General features: G+C 39.9%; 1 protein-coding gene and 1 long non-coding RNA gene across 3 annotated transcripts in view; one reads left to right on the top strand and one right to left on the bottom strand.

Annotated features, from left to right (window-relative positions):
* Positions 1-1,296: 1,296 nt before the first annotated feature.
* Positions 1,297-2,963, bottom strand: LOC122412177 (uncharacterized). Its single transcript, XR_006261300.1, has 2 exons — positions 2,779-2,963; positions 1,297-1,523 (listed from the first exon to the last, which is right to left on the bottom strand). It is a non-coding gene; the product is annotated as an uncharacterized lncRNA (long non-coding RNA).
* Positions 2,964-3,315: 352 nt separating this feature from the next.
* sano (serrano) overlaps positions 3,316-14,953 on the top strand; it is a 125,214-nt gene continuing 113,576 nt past the window's right edge. For both annotated transcript variants that reach the window (XM_043421542.1, XM_043421543.1), the window contains exon 1: positions 3,316-3,804. The gene's annotated coding sequence lies outside the window, so the exon portion shown is untranslated. The remainder of the gene's footprint in view (positions 3,805-14,953) is intronic.

The raw sequence follows: 14,953 nt of genomic DNA, 5'->3' as shown, positions 1-14,953 counted from the left end.
GTCCTCCGTGGGTTTCGTCGAGCGTGTGGGTGAAGGAACGAAAATTGTACATCAGAGGGAGTACGCCTTGGCTGCTCCATCGTTCTTCCACGCCCCCATAACGGTCGAAAACCATTTCCATAATTATCCCACGATGGAATATCGAAACAAGGAAGTTACGAGGGAACAGGAGAGTTTGCACACGCTCATCCCCCCCTGCCCTTGTGCCCGCTCTGCACAATGCTACCCTTCTGCTCCCTCGTATCTACTCTGTTTTACACTCCTTCTGGTGCTTCCCCCCTTTGTCTTCGCCTTCTTCTCCTCCTGCTTCATTGAGTTTCCGTGTTCCACGAACATGCAGCACAACGTGTCTTTTAATCGCGACAAAGCCACGCACGCTTACTGTGGCTGATGTACACCACCGCGGCGGCAGTATACATATTAAAAGCTCCTGCCCGTATGCCCACATGTAAAGATTCACTAAGCCTTTTGGCGTATGTGCGGGGTTGGACAAAGTTATCAGGGTATCTGGACAAAGCGACCAAAATTTCATTCACGGCAATAGGTTTGGTGGGTAGTGGTGATAAAAGTAGGATGCAGAATGGCAGGTCGAACTTTAATCATTCAATATAATTATTGATCTAAGTTTGACCGATTATAGAGCAAATATACCGAGCGTGGCATATACCTTATTTCACTATAAATTGCACTCTGGTATATTCTACTTGTGTCTCGCCAAACTTCAATATTTCCCATTGCTTATGTCAATGGAAATCGATTTTGGACAACATACTGGACCACTTGATCCATATGTTCTTTATCGTAAGGGAACTAATAGACTAATTGCTCTCGATTTTTTATCGTCCATCTATGATTCGCCACACTCTAGCGCCCTACAATAATATACTTTTTACCGCTGGAGCGATATTTACCTACCGAGGGCTATTTGAGCGATCTCTCGTGCCTCAAACTTCTGTTGGCAACGTTCAATTCTCAATCGACCCAGCACAATCTCCTTGGTCTCGCTCCTTTGCCCTCTGTCTCTATGTGTCGTCTTTCTCCCTTTCGCGGCTGATCCTGATCCCCCACGCGCGCTGCGCTCTCGCTGCTTGACGGTGATTATAAGTTTAGTATTCTTATATACGGCAAGATAATTGGTTCTCAATGCCGCAGATCGAATCTTATCGCCTCTCGCGTAGCGAAACTGAACGCTTTGTGCTCGGTTGTAACAACGTTGTGGAATAGTTTTTAGTAGTCGATATGAAAACCAGGAAAGGAAGATGGAAATAAAACGAATCGAAGCTCTTAATTTCCTCGACGCGATCATTCACATTTTTTATTCATAAAACGCAGAATATGTAATTTCGCAGAATTCCACTTGGCATAGCCATACAAACATTCAGGACAGTTTTTATTCATACACAATATTTCCGGTCGATTGGGACTCGAAGTAGACGCGATGAAGCCTGATCCACTTGCTGGAGAAATCAGAACCGGAAATCCATAGTTGCACGAGCACTCCGAAAACGCGATTTATAGTTTTCCTTAACGACACATCGGTTGATTACCAGAATATTCATATGCCGCACGAGTAAGAGTCTAATCATTGCAAAAAGTCAGAAGAGGCGTCTTGGGTGAATGATTAAATAAATTTGAACAATTATTATATATGATTCAATTTCGATGGAAGGTAGGCTCAGGCAGGGTCTTACAGAAACTTGGCTGCGTGTTTTAAGGACGTTCACGAATGATAATAGAAGACAAAATTTCCGTATTCTCTCGGCTTAGTTCAACTGTCGCTGTGTAGCACGCGCCGCTCTCCCTATTTCGAAACTTTTAGCACGGACTCTATGCACTAATACGAATAAGACTCTGGCGCACCCTATAAATATACACTAATACATGTATCCTTAGAGCGATGCGGAGATCTGGCAACCTTATGCTTGCCTGCCACGTACTTTCAGTAGTATTCCATTTTGTATAAATTAATTTATTTGTTATTGTTGATAATTTTTCATATCTCATTTTAATATTTATAATCTCGATTGCTAAATTGAACATTCATATGTATGAATGAACAACTTATTTTTATAAAAAAGTGTCATTCCCAAAAAGTTTCCAAAAATGAGAGCCAAAATGTGTAGCCATAAATGCTTAAATTGTCAATTCTTTATGAGATAAATCGTTGAATATCATGAAAATAAATTCCTGCCAGTGTGCATGCGCGTGTAGTCCCCCCCCCCCCTCCTTGCCCTTACGTATCGTCGCCCGGCAGTGTTGCCGCTACATAACGGCGTCATCCCTTTCATGCCGTGGCACGCTCGCAAAATCATCAAATTTATAGTTTTGAATCGTTACTACGTATGAACGGCACGGCTGAGCATCTCTATTTTTTTATATTTTATTCCTAATATCAATATCTATCATGATGCATTTTTTTATCAAATACTATAGAAAATTGTGACTGCTATGAATTAGAATGTCTCTCAAACTCATGATTTGCATGATAAATTTCCCAACTTCAACAACGAATATCTCTACTTTGGTACGGGCATGGTCTTCAAAATTTTGCAAGTACATTAAGGAAGCTATAAATAGTGTGTCATCTAAATTTTAAGAAAATCTATAGAAAATCGATTTACTCGTGAACGTCCTTAAGAACTCTCCAAATAACGTTGAATTATGGTAAAAAAGGAATCAAGTTTACCAGTACAGATGGCCTCGACATAACTAGCATTAAGAATAGATTCGTACCGATAAGGCGATACTTGGTGTAATGGCTGTAAAAATCGTGCTTACGTCAAGTTATTATTTGAATTATCCAACAGGAGAGAGTGCGATCGGGCTGCTCCGGCAAACCCAACGATTTTTGTTCCAAAAATTTTCGTTGCTGAATAAAATATTTGCGAGCCTCGGGGTCGCATCAGCTTCGGCACGCAAGTACCTCGACACGAGCACTTTGAAGTTTGGAGACTATGGGAAGCGACGACGGAGCTGGAGCCGTAATACTAGCATGTCCGTGTTCGTAAACGTGTGCTCGTAAGTGAACGTGTGTCTCAATGTATTTTGTTCGTGTAACCCGCTCCGAAACGTATACTGTATTCACAAGCGTTCAAGCCTTACACTTAGAAGGCGTATATATTTGTACACATACATGATGGAGTAAGTGTGGCCGGGATACAAAGTTATAGGTATACAGAGGTAGGGAGTGCGCTTGGAGAGGCCGAGGTGAGTCGAGAATGAACGAAAGGAGCCGAAGGTACGGGAGCCGGTGTTGGTGTCCTGTTGTTCTCCAGCGGCGGCGAGTGCGAGTCAGTAACGCGTCAGTCCTCGGTGAAGTTGGTCAGTGTTCTGTTTATCAGAGCAGGGCCTGCGTGGATGAATTACAATTGAATAAAGCGATTTTCGAGAACCTGTAATTTCGAAAACGGCAGAGTAAAAGAAAGTTTTCCAGGAAGACTCGATCTTCCGGTAGCTTCGGTTAGTTTTACATTCATTATAATGGTAGCGCTTTGATCGACGGTTTCCCATCGACGGTCTTTTTTGACGTTCGTTACGATTGTAAACTCTCCAAGGAAGGCGCGCATGTCGCTTTTCGCACAGTGCTTCAAATAGGAAATAAATATTAAGAATAGTGAGTTTCTAATGCAGTGGTGAATTTAAAAATAAAACAAAACTTGAGGTGATCCTTGGAAGAGGCCGAGATCAAAGTTCATTTATGAATAAATGTAAAACGAAGTGATTGAGATCCAAGGAAGGAAAAGAACTGACGTTTTCTAACTCACAGCGAGCACTATCTCGGATAATATTCCAATTCCGCTCTCGGTAAGTACTGTAACTGCGATTTCCTTAACGATCCCTCCAATGAACCAGCTGGTCCCTGGCAAAATGATGAGGGCTTTTGCAGGACACCCATCATCAGAGACTTTCGTTATAGTTTTTATGAATATTTCTCTGCCACACACTATATGTTTCAAAAATAATATGTATAATATGTAGACGATAGAGGGAGTAAGAGCAGGGCTGGGTGCACGTATACGCTCGCTTCTGTCTGTACTCGCTTATGGCCACGACTCGAGCCTCTATATAAACTGGCTCGAAATGCAACCCGTTCGCTGCTGCTGCTGCTGCCGCTGCTTCGTGACGAGCTACGTAGAGAGAAAGAGAGAGAGAGAGAGAGAGAGAGAGAGAGAGAGAGAGAGAGAGAGAGAGAGAGAGAGAGAGAGAGAGAGAGAGAGAGAGAGAGAGAGAGCACTCTCGAGAAGAGCCAGAGAGCGAACGAGACCGTTTGCCAACTCGCGAGAGAAGTCTCTTGCACACCAAGAAGAGACCGCACCACCGGTTTACCCGAGAATTCACTGAACCTGCAGCACATCCTTGAAAAAGCACCAGTCTAGTTTTTTATGAGCTGTAACATAGGCATTGCCTCTTACGTTCCCTCTCGTCGTCGTATCTCCTCTTGGCGCTACGTCTACGTCGTACGTAGATTTTTCCATCTTGTTATTTATTTTATATCGACGTGTACACTACAGAAAAACCGATAAAATTCCATTTTCCCAAGTTCACAAACAATCACACAACTGAATTTCGTCCTGTCCGAGGCCGGGATCCGTGGCTGAATTCGATCGTTTCAGTCCGATCGGTTGGTCATAAAATCAATTACAATATTAAAAGTGAACACGGGAAAAAACGTATAAATTTAGAAATTACTCGAGAGTTACCGATGCCCGTTTAGTAGTACAATTGACATTCGGAATATGTTTATCGATCGAAATTATGTTCCATTGATAATAGCGCAAGTTTTTGTAAGTAGGATCTTTGTTAGTCAGAGTGTACAAGAAAAATTATAAAATGGAAGTCAAGGAGGTTTGTGATACGTAGCGGGTAGAGGTTTTGAGGCCAGAATGAAAGGGAACGCACGCATTTTGTTTGATTTATACAGGTTCGAGTTGTAGACTCTGTTCTGTGATTAAATTATATTTATTGTCTATTGAGATTCAAGTTACACCGAACAAGTAGAAAATATGGAAGATTTCGCCTCGGATTGTGGAAGAGTTTTATATCGAAAATGGAACATTTACGAAACTTTGACAAAAGCACATTTTTTAAACTGAAGGCGATATCGACGAACATTATTAATGACGGTAATCGAGTGCGAAGGAACACATTTCTTTTGTTTTAGGAAAACGTTTGAAGGTATTTGGCTCGTGCGCTGCGTGTATAGTCAATACATTAGGAAGATTCTTTATGCTCTGGATTTCGCAAAGAAAAGAAGAGATTTTTTTTCTATGAACTTCGTTCTTTGCGAGGAACGCTTACAGAATTTCTTTCTTGTATTGGTCGTAGCTACTTTTTTTTAATCTAATTTTTTTGCCTTCATTTCATGTCCAAAATATCTACTGACGTTAATTGAGTAGAAAATACTTTCGATCAATAATACGCATGATAGCACAAGATTAAGTTGAATGAAATTAGCTTGAATTGGGCGCGGTGACTCGAAACTCTTCTGCATATAGCGCAGTAGAAATGAGGACTCAAATGGTGAATAATAATTTACCCTTGATGAAAGACGGGATCGTAAATGAATCAGAGTTCGCAGCAGTTAGTGATACGGTTTATTTACTTGTTTGTTTTGCTGATTTCATGAAACTGCATCACCGCAAATACTCGTATTATCTTGACTCTATATTAGCAGCGCGATTATTCTCGTCATTCGAGTGATATTACGTTACAATCGGGTATAAAAGTGACACAACAATCTGGCCTAGAATCTAAAATCTGCCTGACTTTTACAATAAGTTAGTTGCGGAATAATAATGATCATAACCCAAATGACTGTCTCCGCGTTCATATTCTTTACCTCACTGTCCTCTGGTAATTAATATGCTCGTTGATAAGTGTAACGAGTATTATAACGCAGTTCATACCGAGTAGGTTACAAACCGAGGAGATCGTAGGTGATATACGGTACAGTAGCATAAGTCATTGAGTTCTCGAGATAAATTCCTCGCCGGTTATTTCCAAAACATCTCGAAAATGCTATCATTGTATGAAAAACTTCTCTTTTTCTGCTAACTCTCAGGACATCCGGTATATGAAGGAGCAACGAGATTAAGAATTAACTCTCGGTGCTATCTGATCAATCTTTCTCATACAAATTGTAACTCTGTCTTTTCTCTATTCTGGTTATCCAACCCCATGCCTATCTATGTATAAACATTTTTCACCACACATGCGCCGAAAGTTCAACTTTCCGAAATCGGAAGGTTGAATTTTCGGTGCATGTGTGGTGAAAAATAGTATACACTCCACGGGAGTGAAATTAGACCACCTCAAACATTTTGCCCGCGGTTTTAAGTAGTCTACTTCTGTCCCTAGGTGTGTAATATACTATTATCTTTTTTTATTATTCCGTTTACTCGCACAGGGACGTATGTTGCTCTTATATTTCGCCTAATATTATGATCATTACGAGCTGCGCTTTTCTGCAACTCTCGAAAAATCAACTCCTCGAGGAGAAAGCGCCATGTAATAGTCCAATTTTTTCTTTATTTTTTCACGATTCCCCAGTCTGAGTGCATGTTTACTGGTTTTGGAAAAATGAGAGAAATCATGTTTCTGCTTGGACCTTTTCGCCCCATGAAAAATGACGATTCATCGAGCGTGTGTTTTTCTTTGCAATTCACTCGGGAGACAGTTTGATAGGAGCGTTCGGTGTCCAGCACGCGATTCAATGGGATTCGCATTTATTTACATACTACGAAATATTGTAAGGGAGGTGAAAAGGTGGATTGGAGAAACGGAGCTAAAATTTTCTATAAAGTTGAATTGTCTAAGCTTGATCGGTATTCCATATTACGAGTGGCTATAGATTTTGGTAGAAAGAAGCGAGTTTATTAGTATTTTTATTCGATTCACCCGAACTCGCGTAATTGAATCGTAGGGTAATATTTCTTAGTTTTGCTTCCTCATAGAGGAAGCTTTGTGACGATGAAATTTTTTTTTTACAGTTTTCAATGTCAATGTGCTCAAAATGTTCCAAAACATCGAAAAATCCTATCTAGAAAAAATGTCCGGATGTGTGTGTGTGTGTGTGTGTGTGTGTGTGTGTGTGTGTGTGTGTGTGTGTGTGTGTGTGTGTGTGTGTGTGTGTGTGTGTGTGTGTGTGTGTGTGTGTGTGTGTGTGTGTGTGTGTGTGTGTGTGTGTTATGGCATTGCAAAATTCAAACGTTTATAACTCGGAAACGGTTTGAGATACAGGGCTACCGTTTTGCACAGATGTTAATATATACAAGCATTTCATTCTCTGATAATTTTATCAGAATTTAAAAAAAAATACGAATATGACGACGTTTTGAAATTTTCATAAAAATGGTGTCGATGCTCTAACTTTCGAAAATTTAGAGATTTATTAATAATTTTTTTTTAATAAATAGACTATCATAATAGAAAGGTTGGTATTGAATTTGGGGAATATCGGTTGAGCGGTTTAAATTTTATGACATTTTGAATTTTACGAAAATATGAGTTTTTCAAAAAATTGTCTAACCGCTCCCATTTTTGGAAATTTTGTAAGATATTGTGTATAAGTCTGTACTTCCTCTATACTTTCCAGCAAAGTTATCGGAATTATTTAATTTCAATGTAAATAGAAAAACGATGAAAATTGAAAGTTGCAAACTGTTTTTTCTGATCGCTCGTCATTCATTTGTTTTTTATGGATTTAAACAAAGAGATAAACTAAAGTTCGTAAAAGAAGGTAGAGAAAATACATTATTTCCTTGTATACAAAAAAAAATGCTGCAAATTAAAATTTGCAAATTGCTTCCTCAAGATGGTCAAGATGCACGGTGCTCAAGATGCACGATGCTCAAAGCTTACTCTATGAGAAAGCCAAAATGAAAAATATAGCAGCTCATAGAGTAAGCTTTGAACATCGTGCATCTTGACCATCTTGAGGAAGCAATTTGCAAATTTTAATTGCAGCCTTTTTCGGTTTGTTTTGGTTCTGTTTCGGTTTGTTTCGGTTTGTTTGGGTTATAGCCTCGTTTCGGTTACAGCCGTGGTTTTTTAAGATTTTCGAGAAAGTATGAAATTCGATAAACGCTGACGCAGGTTGGTGCAGTGTTCTCTTTGAAGAATATATATGTTTTCCGTCGTTGCCTGGTGGTCGTTGAACGAAGCTGGTACAGCTTACAAAGTTGCAATAAAGAGTATCAGCAGAGTGAATTCCCCGCTGTTTTCTTATATTTTCATCCATTTAGAGGAGAGCTTCTTTTATAAAAAATTTAACTGGTTGATTGTAAACATAATAGAAAAGAATCAGGAAACAATGAGGAAACATTTTTCTCAGGCAGCTCACATGTCTAAATGAAACCTTGAAGCCACTTGCGATCGTTACTTTTGTTAAAAAGAAAATGTTGTATGAGAAAAGTGTCTGTTGGAATTCGGAATGGCCGAGAACACTCGAGTGAACCTAAACCAGCTCTTGAATTTTCTCCTCTTCTTTGGGAACGAGTAATGAAAATGTTTTGATTTTTCCTCACCTCGTTTTTCTTTATATAATTCACGTTCCAGTTTTTGTTGGCACGGATCGGGTTACACTAGATGAATATCCAAATCGAAATAATTTATTCCGTTGGTAAAATGTTCAAGATGGATAAAACCCCTGTCAAAATAAGCTGTGTCTTCAATTAAAGTGATGATGAATTCTGATGTTGGATTTGGTTGATGATAAAACACACGAATGAAACTATTCTTCATTACTACATTCGACTTCCACAAGCCGAAACTTCTGGTGTACGCTAGCGCGAAACTTTGGGTTTTCGTAGAATTAACAAAACTCGAGCCGAGACTTGCCTCCCTCTGGGATTCGTGATAATCTGGCTCTTTTGCGTTCGCGCTCGAAGCCTGCTCTCGAGTCTTGGTTTCTTTTTGATCTCTGGGCTCTTATCCGCTGCCCCCGCCCGACGCCGCCGTCCCTTTTTCTTTGCTTCGTTTTTTCCTGTTCCGTTCGTTTGGTTCGTTACGTTTGCCCTCGAAGGGCCATTTTCTGCTTGGGCCCTTCTTCTTCATCTTCTCCGTTCTCCTCCTCCTCCTCCTCCTCCTCCTCCTCCTCCTTTCTCTTGCCTGTCTTCTTCGTCCTCTCTTCCATTATTCTCGCTTTTGCTCTCCCTCTCTCTCGGTCAATTTTGCGGCTTTCTCGCGCGCGTTCTCCACGGCCGTCACCGCACCAGGCCCTCCCGTAATTAACGAGGAGGCCGCGAGCCCTCTTTTCTCTTTCCTGTCCATTTTTTTCCTTCTCCTTCTTTCTCTTCTTTTTTTCCCGAGTTTTCTCTTCCCTCAATCCTTTTTTTTTATTTAATTTCCATCCGTATCTCGTTTTCAGGTTCGTTCGTGCTTTGTGCTCTTCCCTTGCAGTTTCTCTCAACTCATGATGTCGCTTCTTTGTAAACTTATCGACTAATCTATTAAAAAATTCGCAGGTTACAAGAATTGATTGATGCCTTAACTCGATTACTCAAATAATACGTAACGGGAGGCGGGAGTTGAACTTTGGCGTAATTGAGGAAGAATTAAAGTAAAAGAATTCGCCAAATATAATTTTCATCAAAAATTGATCTTTTATCTACACCGCATCATCATTACTACCTTAATGATATGCGGATTTGCATTAAATAAAATAAGAAGAGAAGAATTGCAATAAGTGAAGTAAAAATTGTGTTAAAAATTCTGAACCAATACTCGCTCGTTAAAATAAAATGAGTCACAACTTTTCACGATTCGTGCACCCCCTTCCTCGCTCTTGCCGCTCCTTCCATCGAGTACTCTCATTGCAATAATCTCCCGCTGCGATCCCCAAATATCTTGAGAGGAAAGAAACAGCAAAAAGGGATGAGAGCTTCTCTCAGACTCTCCAATATCGAGGAACCAATCTACCGAACTTACCAATGTGATTAAAACCGCGAAGAAAAAAGGGACCCCCAGAGCGTATTTTACGAAAAAAGCTAACGATCACGTGTCTTGCCGCTAACTTGGAATATAATACGATTTTCATCGACTAATAAGTCTCGTACTCCGGTGTTTGTAATTCGTGCGATCGCATCGCATATTATAGGTACATGATTCTGCATTAAGGTTTCACGAACCCGAACACTCTACAAAAAGTTGATTTTAATTTACATTAAAATACAAGTGCATGCGAATAGATTGGCGAAATTTCAGATCAGGTTATCGAACATTTAATGAAGAATTAAAATTTCAAAAATCATAAAATTTATACGGAAGCTTACGGAGATTCCATCATAACCACATTTCTATTCAATAATTCATACACTGAATATCTCTAAATTCCTGATACAAACTGTCTCACAGATATAAAAAAATGTAAGGAATCCATAGCGACGATAAAAATAAAGGGTTACCGAATGTTTAAAAGAGATATTAACGATAGAAGTTGGAAAAATGGTAGAAGCAGAAGCTTTTCCCATATAACATCGACTTCTCAGAGGTTAGGAATCAGTCCAAATTTCGAATGCCCTAGTTTGCGCGACCAAAAAATACGGTCATGCGAAAGGAATACCTTAACACGTGCTTGCGAAGTTTCTTCTTTCAGGTCCGGCGATCGGCGGAGAAAAAAAAATAGAGTATGATTAAGCGGCGTATGTACGTTTTTTTTCCTCCTTGGTTACTCTACAGGCTATTTTTCCTACGTCAACAAGAACGTTTTTTATTTCGTTTAAGTGCAGCAATTACAAGTTTATTTATGCTGCAGCGATCGGTTCATCACGATTAGGGAAGCGTGGTAAAAATCTTTATCGACACTACGTTAAGCTTCTATTTTGACAATTTCTAATGAAAAAAGAATGACTTTTTTTTGAGAAGTTTAACATAAAAAATTGTACCAAATAACAAACTCGACGAGAAATCGAAAAAGGGTTTTAGTCACGTGAACGAAAAAATGAGACTTTGCTTTATCGAATTTTCTGCCGCTCCGATAATAATTTTTTGAAATGAAATAATTCATTTTGCTTCGTAGGCTACGAACGATTGCATGAGCCAACATAAATGCTCGATCTTTGACTAACTTTCCTTATCCGTCAAGATAACGAACTGGTTGAAGAAAAAAAGGGTTCCATTTTGCCCCGTGCTCCCCGGGATTTTCGTATATAGAGTCGGTGGTGTATACTCGGTGTGCTTTGCCAAGTGGCTTAGGGGCATGTTACATACAAAACGTCGCGTACAACTTCACCTGGCTCGGCGAAGTGGAGAACCGGAAGATCGGGTTCTCTTCGTGAGTCCCATCAGGCCTCTGAGGTCCAACGAACTCGCGAACCAACGCGAACGAGGCAATCACATCGATCTAAAGGAGAGACGAGAGAGCCCGAGACTTTGACGAGCAGATTCGACCTAGAGTTAAATACATACGTGCGTGTGCGTGCGAGCTCCGTAAACGGAGAGCTTCTATAAAAAACTTCGAAATTTATGGAACCATTAAAATCCATCGGAGAGCACAATATTCACTTCCTGTTCGTTAAGCAAATAGATTTTTCGTCGTTCAAGTCTGGAGGTTCCGTCAACACCGACTCATCAAACAAAAATGGAATAACATCGGGTCGAACAAATTTTTTATTCCTTGACACGTTGGACCCGAATGGTCCATTCCACAAGATTAATCATTTGTTCAATAATCATCAGTTTCATTGGCCTCTTCGTTATTGAATAACGATATGAAAAAAGATTTTATCGTTTTGACATTTTCCAACCGTTCTTCCCATAAATTGTCACGTAGGTCAGTCTTTAGTAAAATTTACCAAATTTAGTAGTTGTAGTATAGTAAAATTACTGAGTGCTCTGATTTCTCATCGATACACACGAGTAGAAATCAATTTCCAACGATGCTCATGCGTAACGAAGAAATGGGAGCTTAGAAAGTTAATCGGGCAGTCTGTAATTAATGGAAACGAAAATAGTTGATGCATAGGTATAGTCGTATCGTATACGTCAGAATCGATTGACCCAGTTACTCGGGTATATAATGAGATGAACTTGTATGAATTTCCTTAATATATATATATATATATATATATATATATATATATGAGATTGGTCATCAATGAAACAAACGTATTGCGTGCGCGAACCACAACTTCGTTTTTATCGCTGAATGACTCCAATTAATATTCGAAACAGATGCCTACTCGGGCGACACATTCGACGCTTTTGCTTCGTTTCGCTCCTCCATTCGCTGTTTACACATTTCTCTTCCTCTCTTTCTTTTCTTTCGGTAGTCTCGGAGAAACTTGGTAATGAGTACTTTTGAAAGAGGTGCACATCATCTTTGTCGCTGTCAGCACCACCATCACCATCGCCGCCGCGGTTTTGTCGTCTTCGAATACCCGCGACACCGAGAGAACTCATTTTCTCCGACCTTGCCAACTCCTATTCGGGAACAATGCGGTTCCATACAATTAACGGTTTGCCGCTGTGTCTCCCTTTCCCCTCATTGTCCCACCCCGTCGTTCCCAATTAACGAGCCTTATCACGTGTGTTTCAAATACAGAAGCTGAGAAGGTGCTTAAACACCGCGTGCGCGATCTTTCTTCCACTACGTCTTTCTTCTTGTACGCGATATTGATATTTGCTTTGATGCCTCTATGTCTTCCTTCTGCATATGTTTACGTTGGAGTGCACATTCGTTGTCAGAATTGTCTACGTATGCGATAATCTGAGAGTTTGTGTTAATTTTCTGGGCTTGTGTGCTCGTTTCTCTTGTTTGTGTGCCACGTCAGCTTTCGCGAACTCGTGTCGCGTGTTCTCGTGACAAAAAAGAAAATCGTTCGACTCTTTTGCTCGTGCCACATGGTGAAATTGTGCTGTAAAACGGTAGATCATCGTCGCTTTAATAATTGGGTCGAGAGAAAAGCGTCAACTCGCCTCGTCGTTGTCGTTGTCTCTCTGTCGCTCTTTTCACTTCTTTTTTCATTTGTGTTAGCCTTCTCACCCCTTCCCTTTTTTCCTCGGTCGTGAGAAGTTTCGCCGTAAAATCGTCAGCCATCTTTTTTCTCTCTCATCAACGAACTCTGTCACTTGGAAGAATCGTGAGGAACAGTCTCCTTTGCAAGCGTTAAATCGTTTACGTGCTTTGAACGATGATTTTCGCCATCAATTCGCCATTCTCGAGTCCCGACTTCCTGCTCAAATTCCATTTTCATTGGTGTCATTTAGAAAATGTGATGTTTCCAGTTTGACTTTTGGGTTGTTTGCATTTTTGTTATAATCATCACTTATGCCGTGTCCTTTTGCCTCTGCTATGGTGAAGATTCTTATATATATATATATATGTATATAAGAACGCAATTATATTTTGTTCCCCAGCGCTTACAAAACACGTCATGACAAAATGTTCTCTTTCCGCAACTATTAGCATAGTTTCTTCTGAGTGTCTTATACAAATGTAGGCACATGGATATGGAGGTTCACGGAGTACTATTCACTCTGCTATCATAGAAGTATCAGAGGATATAAAATTATCTCTCTTTCCAAAGGTGCATGTGTATATAGAAATCCGTGGCTACGCGGAGTTGAAAGAAGGCTAGAAACGTATTATTTCGAGCATTGAATATTCATGAAACGATACAAGTCGACAAACGCGTAGGAAAATCCTTCGTGTCATCTTCATCCCAGCATCGGGATATACGTCTTGCGTTTTGTTCGAATGAAAGACAATATTGCTGAGAGGATGCTCAGGTGGGGATGCCGAAGCTGCACGGGGATTGCAGGGGTGTTTCTTTTGTTTTACAACAGATATCAAGGTTCTATAATGCACATGCACTCCCTTCAACTACTTGCAAGAAACTCGATGAAAGGTTATGAGCTTGTCGTCGATGTCTCCGAGCGCGTCTATGTACTTCGATCAATGAATAATCCAGCATACGTGGGTGTAATTTCTCTCGATGTTCAACGACAAGCCTTCATTGTCCGACCACCGACGATATCGCAATAGGTAATTTTCAGTATGATTTCCCAAACGGAAATCATATCGGACATGTCGTTAATTGTACTGCATTCAACCTCGCTCAGCCCAACGATTCTTCTTCGTATCTCCTTGCTATTTTTCAAGTTATTTCTTTTTTTATCGGTCCATGATACTTCACAAAGAGCCAAAAGAACGTTCAATTTCTCTTTCCAGGATAAATTTGATAAAGAAATTGATCGATTAAGAGACATATGGGATTTCGTAATTGGAATGTCATTCAAATTAATTATGAATCAATGGAACGTCAAAATTGAGTTGAGCATAATGAAATCTTATTGAACATTAAAGAGAATTAAACAATTTCTTTTAATAAATTTTTAATATTTTATGATTGTACAAATTCATCAATCCAAATTGGATGATTGTCTGGATTTCTGGAATATTTTCTCCGAAAATGAGTTTTGAATAATTGACGATGACATTCAATGTGTACATAATTCAATTGAGAACTCTTAAAAACTTTGAAAAACTAGAAGAGGAAAAAAATTTGGAGTTTGGTGGCAGTTTGAGGATTCGAGATTATTTTCTTTTTTTCCATTATATCGTTAAAAATACAAATGGAGAATTGAATTAATCGATAACCAAGTAGAAGCAGCCTATTCGTGTATCGCGATGGGAAAGAGATTTTGGGTGGCCGCGAGATGAGAAAGATGTTTCTAATCCGTGTTGAGCAAATGTGCATTAGGAGTGTGCAATGGATAATTATACTATTGGAGTGGAGAATGAATGAGGAAAGGCCAAAGGGTGCCGAGAACTCGAGCTCTTCCGAGCGAAAGCGTACTGATGCGTATTGAGAGCCTCGAAGGATATGTTTTGAAAGTCCCCATTGAATCTGAATTCTGCTGGAAAGAGGAAAAACGAGTCAAAGAGACAAAGAATGAGGTAACGACATGTCGCAGATGGCGAGAGAGGGAGAGAGATTTGACTTGATTATTT

The sequence above is a fragment of the Venturia canescens genome, chromosome 6 (genome assembly GCF_019457755.1).
Source record: "Venturia canescens isolate UGA chromosome 6, ASM1945775v1, whole genome shotgun sequence".
NCBI classification, from domain to species: Eukaryota; Metazoa; Arthropoda; class Insecta; order Hymenoptera; family Ichneumonidae; genus Venturia; species Venturia canescens.
The sequence above is the reverse complement of the archived record's forward strand: the minus strand, read 5'-3'. Positions and strand labels throughout refer to the sequence as shown.